Genomic DNA, 12189 nt, shown 5'->3' with positions numbered 1-12189 from the left:
ATAAAAGTGACTGGAGAGTAAGGTGACCAAAATTTTAAAGCCAAAAACCGTGACATTTCACAAAAATAGAAGAAGAACTGCAATTATACTTCAAGCTAGTGCACAGAAGGACAGCTCTCCTCAGCAGAGAATTACAGAAGAGGCAGTAAGAACATACATAAAATGCTATTATTAAACCCGGTAGCTTGCCTGTTAATTAAATTGCGTTCCTGAAACAACTGCTAACTATCCCTGCTTTGTAAAACATAAAAAAACTCCTCCCAGCGTTTTCAGTATCTTTAAAACCGGGACATGAGCTACATTTCTTGAAATCTGCCGGGACAGCTGGTGAAAACCCAAGACCGTCTCGGCAAATCCAGGACGCCTGGTCACCCTCCTGGACAGTGCAGTGACGTTGTTTTCCGGCTGACGTGTTCCTGTTGGTTGATCTACGAGTAACACACTAAAGGTGTTTTATGCCAGCATTTGAGGACCAGTTACAGTATTGTAGTGGCTGTGAGGAGTGATGTGCCTGACACTGCACGCCTCCCCCGAGAGCACTGGCGAGTTACCAGGGGAGTGAGTATTCGGCAAGATGAAGCTTGCCTGCGAAAGCGTCTCCACTGAAATAAGCATTCCAACAGTGAGAGAGTGAGATACACTGACAGGCCAGTCCTCCAGGCTCAAGGGAACTAAGAGCCTACTAGGCAATTCAATTCAATTCATGAAGCTTTATTCAGTACATATAAAATGACCATAAAAGCACAACAAAAAAGAATAAAACATACATTTGGGTGTCAATCCTTGCACATACTGCAGTCCCAGGAAGCATATACCACTGTGAGCTCCCTCAAAGCAAACAACCCCTCTTTTTTGGTTTTGACTTTCGGGGTTGGGGGGCAAAGAGGAGGGGCAAAGGCCTAGGCTCTCCTTTGGCGTGTAAGCTGAATATGGATCTGGGCGCTGTGTTTGCACCTAAATCCAGATTACACAATGTTTACTAATTTCACACTTCACTCAATCCCCTCACACAAATTAATTTACGCATTTTCTTGAAGATTTGCCTAGGGAAAGCAGGTCAGGAGAAGGGAAATGGTGTGGAATTTGAAGAAGTAGCATCGATCCTGCACTTTATCCCTCATTCTGATTTAGAAATCTCAGATGGAGCAGTAAAACGCTCTGGGTTAAAAGGCAACTGTACAACCTGATAACGCACACAAAAATGAGCGTCTCAGTCTTGGACGGTGGTGTGAGATTAGAAACTCCAATACAGGCATGACCTGAATGGTGCACAATGGCAAAGACCTGAAGGTGCTCTATCGGGCCCAAATGTGGTCCAAGCAGAACCAATGCATTGGAGCGGCTGCGTGATGCATCACCTCACCAAACTTCGATCAGGACTGCTGTGTGATTCATCTCTGGTGCAGGACTTTGCATCACTGCTTTCAGTCTTCTAGTACCCTCTGCTGCACGATGCATCCCCAACTTAGGCCGTCGCATTCCAAGACCCTTGTTGATTGCATCCTCGACGACGACACAGGACTTCGCATCCCAAACCCCGCAGCTTCTTCAGAACCAGCTAGAGTGCAACACATCTCGATACAAGACTTTGCATCGCAAGCCCCTCGTGGACAACATCCTCACAACAATGCAGGACCTTTTATCATTGCTCCTAGGAATGGCAGCTGCCAGGATTTAAGGTACTCTTGTTAAGTGGACCTAACTGAGGCCCTGTAGCTGGCCAACGCTCTATCACGGTCGGCCTGAACTTGTGACTTTGTCCAGTTTCAGCTTGACCAGATATCCACAGTTGGCGCTTTGTGCTTTTCAGTGTTATTTTCATTTAAAACTTTGAAATTGCATTCACTCCAGTTCTACTGATTAGATTTTTGTTGTTTTGATCTTGAATTATTTATGACATTTTACACTATTTTTAGGTCTCGCCTGGCGAACGCAGCGCGAAGCGCTGTCGCCAGCGAGATCTATTGTTGCTGACTTGCCTCGGAAGTGGGACAGGAGATGGGCACGCGCATGGTCTCGGCGGATTTGAGTTGGTGTACGCGCCTACAGCCACGCGGCGTGCACATCTCCTGTCTCCCTTCCCTCAGCAAGCCAGTATGCAGTTTCACTTTCGTCCTCATTGTAGAAGTTGTTGCATCTCAGCTCATCCCCTGTCTGTCTGTCTGGGTCCCTCTCTCTTCAGTATGTCTCCTCCCTTTATATCAGTGTGTCCTTCTCCCTCCTCCTGCCCGCTTGTTCCCGGCCCTCTCTCTTCACCTGCCTCCCCAGTCCTGCCTCTCTCAAACCTCTCCTCGGTGTCTTAGCCTCTGTCTTCGGCGCTCCTGCTTCAGGGCCGGTCCGTTTTCATGCTCTCTGTAACTTTCCTTTCTCCGTCTGTGCGCCCCCGACACCCGGCCCTGACTCTCTCTTGCCCACCCGTGTGCTCTGGGTCTCCTCCGCCCCCTCACGGACCGCTCGGTGCGCAGCTTCTGCTGTCTTCTTACCTTCACTCCCCGGCCCAACAACAGCTACTATTGCCCCGCTCTCTCCGGTGTCTTCTGCCCGCTTCCCATCACACGCATTCTCTCACTTTCTCTCCAAACTCCCGTCTCCCCTCATTTCCCCGCCCATCCCCATCCCCCCGGCCGCGGGCGCAGCTCACCTGTCTCGGCGGCTCGCGCTCGGCCCCGCGCGCAGGGCTCTGGCTATTGGCTCCCTCCTCGCCTGGCCCATGCCGCCCGCGGGATGCCGGGCATTGGGGGGTCCGCTCCCGACGGCTTGTGCGGTGGGCGCTGCAGGCAGGTGCCTCGCCCCCGTGGCTCGAGACTGGTGGGTTCTGAAGTGACAGCGCTCGCCATCTTATCTGCCGATGCGTGCTCCCATTGCGCTCGCCTGGACACCCGACAGGAGATGTGCACTTTCCCCCCGGACAGTCCATGTGCACGCTCACGCCGTCTGTTCTCTGCCAATGCGCGCTCACACCACGCTCGCCTATACAGCCCAACGCCACACGGACACGCTCGCACCACTTGCGGGACGCAGCATTTGGTTTGCTTTAACATAAAAGCCAAGCACAAGGTGTGAATACATTTAAAACAGACTGAACTGATAGAATAGCCTAAAGGCAGCATTACGTTTTTAGCCAATTACAACGCAGCTTTCTAAAAAAAGCATTTGCAAAGCAATATGTATCGCATTTGCGAGAGTTTAAGCTTTTAGCATTGTAAATGGCAATGCTTTTATTTATGTTTTAAATACCAAAAAATAAATAAGAGGCATTTTCATATACAATGCCAAGAGCTCAAACTTGCGTAAGTGCGAGACCTATTGCATTGCAAATGCTTGTTCTAAATTGGTGTGGGATTTTTCTTGTGTTGTTATTCTATTTATTACTGTTTGAATTGATGCATAAATACTTTAACAAATCAATAAGAGAGGGGACTAGGAGCTTGAGGATTGAAAGAGGTCCTGAACCAGTGCTCCTAAAAGTCATATACTATCCCAATGGATGGTTACAGTTCCTACAAAAAGAAAGAAAGTGATAGCCAAAGGATAAGCTATAGAAAGCAGGGGATGTCTCCAAATGCAAGGTGAGTGTGCAGAGTGAGGAGAGGGTACTCCTTGGTGTGGTACTTGGTGCCCTCACACACCCTTACGGATGTTTGGCATCATCATTGGGCACAGTTGCTCCTCGTGGGGGTGGCGCTGCAGTCCCTCACGGGCCCTTGGTTAGGGGCTCTCTGGCGGAGTTCTTTTAGGAGTTGCCGCATTTGTGAGTGTGGGTGTGTGGGTAATAGTGTGCTAGTGAGTGCAGGTAATAAAATTGAAACAGGGTCCAAACGAAGTTTAATTGGGAGGTCCCTGGTTCAAATTAAAACATGGACGGGGATGGAGATGCACGGTAGTGCTAATATGAGAGGGGAAACTGAACCAAATAAAGTCCCACTTCTCTCAACCCGTGTAGTGTATTAACAAAAAGTGCTCTAAAAAAAGTCAGGTCAACATGTTTCGCGCTATCTGATGGTCTCCAACTTGGGGGTGCCGGCAGAGCCGGCAGAGCAACGCTCGGGTAGGTCACCCCGCAACGTAAGGCCACACGTCTACCTTACAACGCGGCTCTAGCTGACGGAGCCAATCACCAAGTTGGAGAGGGCTGTGATACAGGATTTTCGTATAAAAACAGATTCTGGACACGATCTGTCAAGCATACCAGACCTAGGTAACGAAAGGGATTACGGGTTGTCTTTTCCCGAACCCTTGTTTCTTATATTCTTCTTCTTTTGGTCCTGACGAAGCGCTCCTGGATCCAATAGGGACCATCAGATAGCGCGAAACATGTTGACCTGACTTTTTTTAGAGCACTTTTTGTTAATACACTACACGGGTTGAGAGAAGTGGGACTTTATTTGGTTCAGTTTCCCCTCTCATATTAGCACTACCGTGCATCTCCATCCCCGTCCATGTTTTAATTTGAACCAGGGACCTCCCAATTAAACTTCGTTTGGACCCTGTTTCAATTTTATTACCTGCACTCACTAGCACACTATTACCCACACACCCACACTCACAAATGCGGCAACTCCTAAAAGAACTCCGCCAGAGAGCCCCTAACCAAGGGCCCGTGAGGGACTGCAGCGCCACCCCCACGAGGAGCAACTGTGCCCAATGATGATGCCAAACATCCGTAAGGGTGTGTGAGGGCACCAAGTACCACACCAAGGAGTACCCTCTCCTCACTCTGCACACTCACCTTGCATTTGGAGACATCCCCTGCTTTCTATAGCTTATCCTTTGGCTATCACTTTCTTTCTTTTTGTAGGAACTGTAACCATCCATTGGGATAGCATAAATACTTTACACATTGCCTCTAAGTTGCTTTTCTGCCAAGCTACCTGAGGGTTGAGCACAGGTTAATTTAGGGTTTGCGTGTGACTTCACCATGACAAGGATTGTGGTTGCTGCTTGAGTAAAGTTTCATTCCCTCAACCAGTGACCCCATTTTTTAAAACCAACTCATTGCTGAAAACGGATTTAAGGTAACTTTTAAAAGAAAGGCAATTTTAGCACATCAACATTTTTTTGCCCAAACTTCAAGTAGCCTTTTCTGTCTTTCTGCTGCAGTTGTCACCCAAGACAACGAGCTGCCCTGCTAGGAAGTGTGAAGTGCCCCCAGGAACAGGGAAGAAAAAGAATTGCTGGTGGGAGGTGGTGTTACCCCCCTCCAACAGGGTGACTACCGGGTAGTGGCCACAGATGGCCCAGCTTCAAAGAAGCTAACACCTCAGTGAAGCAACTAGTGATCACAATTTTGCCTGCACACTCCTTTGTGTAGGTAGACAGGCTGCAGAACTAGTTTTCCAGGAGGCGTGGATCTTTATGCTGGGTACACCTCAGGGACTTGCCCAGGGCACCTCACAGGGGAAGAAGGCTTGTGCCATCTTGGATTCGGTGGGAGAGCGTATCCTGGTATTGTTTGGTGGCCATACCACTAAGAAGTGATGTAAAGTGGGAAGGATTGCCTCATGGGAACTATTACCTCCTTGGCTAGTGAGTCCTCCCCTCTCACAAACGAGAAGAAAGCATATAATTGATATCTCAGGTCTGTAGTCTACAGATCACTACTGAACTGGAAAAAAGAAAGAAGAACTGCACTGCTGCTCCCTTGCCCGGCAAAGAAAGGCACCATCAAGAAATGGTTTACATCTGTTGCACCCTAGGGACCCACAGAGAGAACTGCACCTGCTGTGCCCGTTCGTGGAAAAGAGCTCCACTTGTGCCAGGAAGGAATAAATTACTCCTAAGGCAAATTGGCTAGCCTCTTGATAAGCTTCAGCACCACCAAAAGTCTAGTAACCCTGCACTTCCTGAGAGCCCAGCTGCCCAGAAACACCTGCCTGCCACTGGATATCGAAGTGCTTCTCTTGGAGTATGAGTTCTGACCTTCCCAAGGTGTTCCCAAGTCTGTGGGACCAGTTGCCGAAGTTAAAGTGGACCCTGTTCTCCCGAAAGAAAATAATTTCTTCCTAGTAAGCAACCTGCTGGACCTGTTGTAAATAGAAGACCAGTTGACCAATAGCAACTTGCCCTGTACTGAACTTGCCTGTTGCACTGTGAAAGGCTGAGTCCTGAGGCTAGGGACGACCCTTGTGGATGTCAGGATAGCTCCAGGAAAATTCACTACAACTCTGCTGCATCTTTAAAAAAGATTTTATTTACCTTTGAAAAATCACATCTCTGGTTTTCCTTGATGTTTTTTTGTTGTTGTTTTGATGCCTATTTTAAGATAAAAATACACTCTACTTTTATAAACTGGTGTCTGATGATTTCTAATGAGTTGTGTTTCTTACTTATTGACTATTTTGGTAGTTATAAATACTTTACACTTGTTTCTTTGATTAAACCTGACTGCTCTATGTCACAACCACCCAGGACCGATCTAAGGGTTATTTTAAAGCAACCAAACCTGATAAAGATTGTGACATTATTACAAGATGAGGTCTCACAACCACACAACATAGTAATCGGCTTTTCTACACATGGAATATAACAAAATCACAAGTGGTACGCAGTCTTTATCACACCCTGCTTGGTTTCTATATAATGAAAGAGCTAGTTTAAAGCTCAGTCATAGTTTCCCCTGAAATTATCAGGTACAAAGAAGGAACATGTTTCCATATTTACCTTCTCCCCACAAAGTGCATCCATTTGAAAGGTTGAAACTTAATCATCCTTAGCTAGGACGATTTCACAGGCATCTGATAAATGTGACCGCAATGCTGCATTTATTTTGTGCAATATGTGCCCTTCTATCTGTATTTCTACATTAAAAACAGTCAGGACAGTTTACATGTCTACCCACCGTGTTTCTACTTGAATGTATTCTTCAGTTGGAATCATGGCCAGATACTCTTTGAGACTCTTCAATCTTTAGTCAATTTCGCAGAAGTACTCACAGTTTCTGTGGCACGCTTTTTCTTTGTTAAACCTGCCACTTTCTTCTTTTCAAGACGGGCAATTCAATTCTCATTTTCTCTTCTTTAGTAAATGGACCATTGCTCCAACGCTGAATACCAAATTCCCTTTCTACGTCACAGACCACAGATCTTCTTCAACCACATTCATTCACTCATTCACTGGTGGGGCCCATAACACCATTCATTCATTCTTCTCTTTAGATCTGTGGTACTTCGAGAGGGGATCCTTTTATTCCATGCGCTGGAATATGGGAGGAAATTTGCACAAATTCCCTGATGAGTAATAATTTCACCTATTCCTCCCTACCTCACCAGGGTCTTAAACTTTTAACCTAGCATTTCCTCCCATGGATAGGCCATGGATCATCTGAGTTGCTGGGTAGAGCGACACTTAATTCTTCTAAACAATATACATCAATACACTTCTAAATAATAACCCGACACAGTTCTTATAATGAATTGAAATATTTATCTAAAATAAAGCATAAGAAAATCAAAAAGCATTCAATATTTGATTCGCATATTTACCTAATCTGGCTAAATGGCGTCCTCTATGGCAAATTCAGATCTTTCGTCTCTATGCCCATAAATTGATGAATCAGTTCGTAAATTAATTGGGCATCTGATCAGTCCGTCAGAGTCTCTGGCAAGCAGCTGTCCAGCAGTGTCACTGTCCTCTCCGTCCGCATAACGTCAGGAAATCGGGTAAAGCGCGATATTGACCCTCTCTAGTCTACTTCTTTTATAGTAAAATCAACAACAAAATGTTACAATACATGTTCTTAAACAAATTTGATTGGTGGAACCAGGATCATTCTTCCTGATTCTCATGCGCACAATGTTACTTCAGATGTAATTCTCATTTTATTAATAATTTGCAAGTTACTTGTCCATTCAGGGCATTTTGGTTCTCATACGGGTTTGTGTCCACGGTGTCATCAATTATAACAGTTCTTAGTTTAAGGAAGTCCATTGTCTGGAGATTGGCACCCATCCCGGTACGACCTTCACGGGTACAGTCTGCCTGGGGTCAGGACGAGGTTATTGTTGCTCATCTTTTAGCGCAGGCGCACTTCACCCAGTGACTTCTGTATATCGTCTGTCCGTCAAATAGGGATGGCAGCCATTTTGTGGCCACTCCAGAAAAGTCAACTTAAGCAAAGAAATACAAAACGTAATTAATACAAGGAAATGACTATTAAAATGTTATTCCCTCACTAAACCCTTTATGTGAGTGTATTTATCAAGCAAAAGCAACACGCATTGCAGTTTATACGTTTTAAAGCACAATTCACAAATCACATCACAAAAGCAACATATAACATGCTAATTCTAAATATCTCACAGTAGTATGCGTACAAAAATTAGTTTACGTATCAATCAGGCCATGCAAATGCGATTCCCACGTGTATTTTCTAAGTAGTAATGTTGATTATTCAAACACAGCAAACCATTAATACTATTAATATTAATCAGTTATTCGTTTTAATTTTAACACGATAAAATGGAGGAGGTATACGAATTTTAAGGAAAACCTCACTCCAGCACCATCACATACTTGTTCTTGATTCTTTGGTCTAATGTATTCCTCCTTCCTGCAATATTCAGTCTGATCTCTTCTTTCTGTCCTCTTACTCTCCACAGAGTCCTACGAAGAACCAGATGAAACGGCTGATACCGACCTGGTTTTATATTTTTTCACAGTCCCTCATACTGTAAAGAATTGTAACCACCCCTTCAGTAATCCTACAGCTCACAGGGCCCTCTTAAGTTGAGAGGAGGTAACCAACGCTCACAGGACGCTCTTAAGTTGAGAGGAGGTAACCAACGCTCACAGGACCCTCTTAAGTTGAGAGGAGGTAACCAATGCTCACAGAACGCTCTTAAGTTGAGAGGAGGTAACCAACGCTCACAGGGCCCTCTTAAGTTGAGAGGAGGTAACCAACGCTCACAGGGCCCTCTTAAGTTGAGAGGAGGTAACCAACGCTCACAGGACGCTCTTAAGTTGAGAGGAGGTAACCAGCACTCCCTCCAAACCCTGAATAGAAGTTATGTGTCTTGGGTAACAATCGGTCCTGTGAGACTACAGGATTAATTATCGGTGATTCTAGAGCCCTCTCCCCACATAGATGAACATACACAAGTAATCAACATTGTATATTTTACAAGCCTTTAATAAAAGAATGCTCTAATGTAGTGCAGAAAATAAGGATACAACTCATCAGCAAAATAAACAGACATAACTGAAATGAAAGTGAGAAACAGAAAAAATATTGCCAACATATTCAATGGTATTCGGCACAATATATGTTGAAAATCCCTACCAGGTTTATAGCCCTAAACTAATCCTGCTCTGCATTAAAGCGCTATACTACAAGTTTCTTCGAATGTCTTGCCTTGTAAACATAAGATTTGTTTTTAAAATCTGTTACTGTGCAAGGATTACCAGATAAGGCCTTCTACTATTTTTGTTTTTCATTCTGTATTTAAAGAACGGTTACAAAGGCTGCCAATAATGCCAGGATGGAGTCTTTGGTTTGCGGCGCAGCTTGTCAAGCCCAGCTTCGCAGGATCCGGTTGCAGCAGAATATGGTCCACCTCCAGATATGACCCACACCCAACCACTATAGGGAACTGGGTGTGCGAAAGATCAGGCGAGGGAAAGGAAGGAAAGGGACAGCAGTGGATAAAAGGATCTGAAACAACAAAACAGACAGGGATAAAATACAATACGAAACACTACTCTCAATACGGTCTCACTAGGATGTATGTATACCTGTATCAACCAAAAGCCACAACACCTGAACACAGCCGGCTCGCTTAATGCCCTCCTCGGACCTAGTAAGCAAAAGAAGACAAACTGTAGTCACGCACATTAAGGAACACGGTATGCACAACTCTAGCAAGCCTACTCCTCGTATCCCCTTACATGAATAGTTTGTTCGTAGAGACGAACCTCCTGATGTGCCTCGCTGTAATCTGTCCCACGCCAAAAGCTATAAACATAAAATCCACTGGAGATGAAGAAGCTCTCCAACGCTGTACCGCTATTGTCTCGTTTGTTTTCCCCTCGTGTGTCCTTCCTATTTCTTTATCCCCCAGGTCGGCCCTTTTCCGCCTGTACCTGTGTCTCTAATGCTCCTCCCTAGGCGCAATGGTTCCCTTAGGCTTCTATGCCTCAAAATTGTTCATGATTTAACCAGCGGCGGATTCCAATTCACAATCGGTTCCTTCACCGATGTTTCAATCCTCCTAGGCTCCCACTCCGGCTTTTTACGGTAAAAAGGGCACCCAACCGCGGTTCGCTCACCTGGCGGTCGATGCAGTTACCTCCAAGGAGTGGCCCCGCAACTCTCTGGTGCTTGTCTCGCTAGGAGACCCCCTCGACAAATCCGGGCACGCCTCCGGTGCTACTCGTACTCACGGACTGCCCACTATGTCCGCTCGCGTCCTCCTCCAAGTCTTCGTCTTTGTTCGGAGCCGTAATCCTAACGGCGTTCCGCGTCCTCTCTCCTCCGCTCGCCGCCGAGGAAGAGTGTAGTCCTGTTTCCAAAATTACGCGCAGCTTACTGTGCGCCCGCGCTTCCTATATCCTGTGAGCCTCGGGGGCTCATGGGTATTGTAGTTCTGTGGTCTCGGGAGGCGCGGCAATGGTCGGATCCTGACACAGCTTTCATTCCAGACCTCCCTTCTCGCTAAAAGCTCAAAGATTCCCCTTCCTAATTGTTACTGTGAATTCAGTTGAAATACATTCTTGACACTACCATTAAACGTCAACTCTTGTGATGTGTGATGCAAAATATGGTAAACTTGCTGTGTACCCCTATCATCAGCATCTATTAGCACATTTATTTTGTTGCACACCTATTTCTAACCTAAAATACATCCTTTAATCTTCTATATAAAGCAGGAGCTAATCGTATACTATCTTAATAAAACACACTCTAAATAAATATCTAATGTACCATGCACTTAATGAATGATAAACAGAAAATTACACATATATTTTTGGATAAATGAAAGCAATTAGGGCAGACAAAGACATTGAATACATAACACCGTACTAGTGGAAGTAGGATGAACAATGTGGAAGATATACAAAGAACACTAAACGGGACTGGAACATCAACATAATCTGTAGACAATAAAAACATGGATGATTTACTAATTGCAGAATAAAAAATATTCAGGGAGCCTCCTGCAACTGGCAGCTGAATGGACAAGACACATTTTCCTCAAGAATTTCGGTTGCTGGATTTTTATAATACAGGATTCTACAGATGTTTCGCCAGATACTTTTTGCGAGACGACGATATACTACTTCTTTACTAGAAATCTGTGGTTCACTCAAAAGGCTGGGGCCTCTCAGTGCTTAGCAAGGATTGTAGAATAGTCACACATAAGGGGTGTGGCTTTTGGAAGGTGACATGTCCAAAGAGTTTTAATGCCATGCTAAAATATTAACTTTCTGTATTGCGAGGAAGAAATAGAATAAATGCTGCTGTAACATGAAGTATGGATTAACAGCATTTCCATTGGACAGCGTTGCAGGATATTAGCAAAATATTCATATTGGTTTGACTAAATATGGTATGATTTTAACGTAGAATTATTAGTCCATGGCATACTCTGAATAACCTTAAGCCACTATGCCTTGCTTTGCACATGTGAAATTGACAAGTAGAATGATTAAAGAACTTATTTTAAACAAACGCCAGAATCTGCTCTAAATTATTTAACAACTTCTGTTTTGCCCGCTCTATATGTGTATGGAAGTTATAAATGTATGCAGGAAAGAATCTTTTAATGTCAATGCAGTGGTAAGAATTACCAGATGATTTAATGGTAGACCTCTTTGTATCATTACCTAACTTTCCTCACCACAGTCCTAATAATTGAGGGCGACCCAGCACCCGAATAAAGGCACTTGCCTCTAATAGACCTTTACAAAGCAGTAAAGATAATAAAAATCAGTGCACTGTAGAAGGGAGAGGGTAAGAATGCAGGATTGAGCTGTGAAGATTTGGCTTCGGTATAATTGTTGCTCACCATTATCATTAATGAAACGGCAGTGCTGAGAACCGAAAAACCAAATAAAGCTACATACGCAGCTTCAAAGGAGCAATGAAAATATCTGGGTTAGCTCAAGTCACTGCTCTACGGTAACTAGTCACAAAATCGAAAAAAAAATATCGACTGGACAGAATATCGAGTTTTTAATATAGAGGGGCCGATT

The 12189-nt window shown here is 44.7% G+C and overlaps 1 long non-coding RNA gene across 1 annotated transcript in view; it reads right to left on the bottom strand.

The window, feature by feature from the left end:
- Positions 1 to 7476: 7476 nt before the first annotated feature.
- The window catches only part of LOC146811405 (uncharacterized), a 68994-nt gene continuing 64281 nt past the window's right edge, over positions 7477 to 12189 (bottom strand). Inside the window, exons 2-3 of the long non-coding RNA XR_014965818.1 lie at positions 8512 to 8601; positions 7477 to 8105 (exon numbers count right to left, since the gene is read on the bottom strand). This is a non-coding gene — a long non-coding RNA (uncharacterized LOC146811405). The remainder of the gene's footprint in view (positions 8106 to 8511; positions 8602 to 12189) is intronic.

The sequence above is a fragment of the Triturus cristatus genome, chromosome 7 (genome assembly GCF_964204655.1).
Source record: "Triturus cristatus chromosome 7, aTriCri1.1, whole genome shotgun sequence".
Lineage (NCBI taxonomy): Eukaryota > Metazoa > Chordata > Amphibia > Caudata > Salamandridae > Triturus > Triturus cristatus.
Note: the sequence above shows the minus strand (reverse complement) of the source record. Positions and strands in the feature narration are given on the sequence as shown.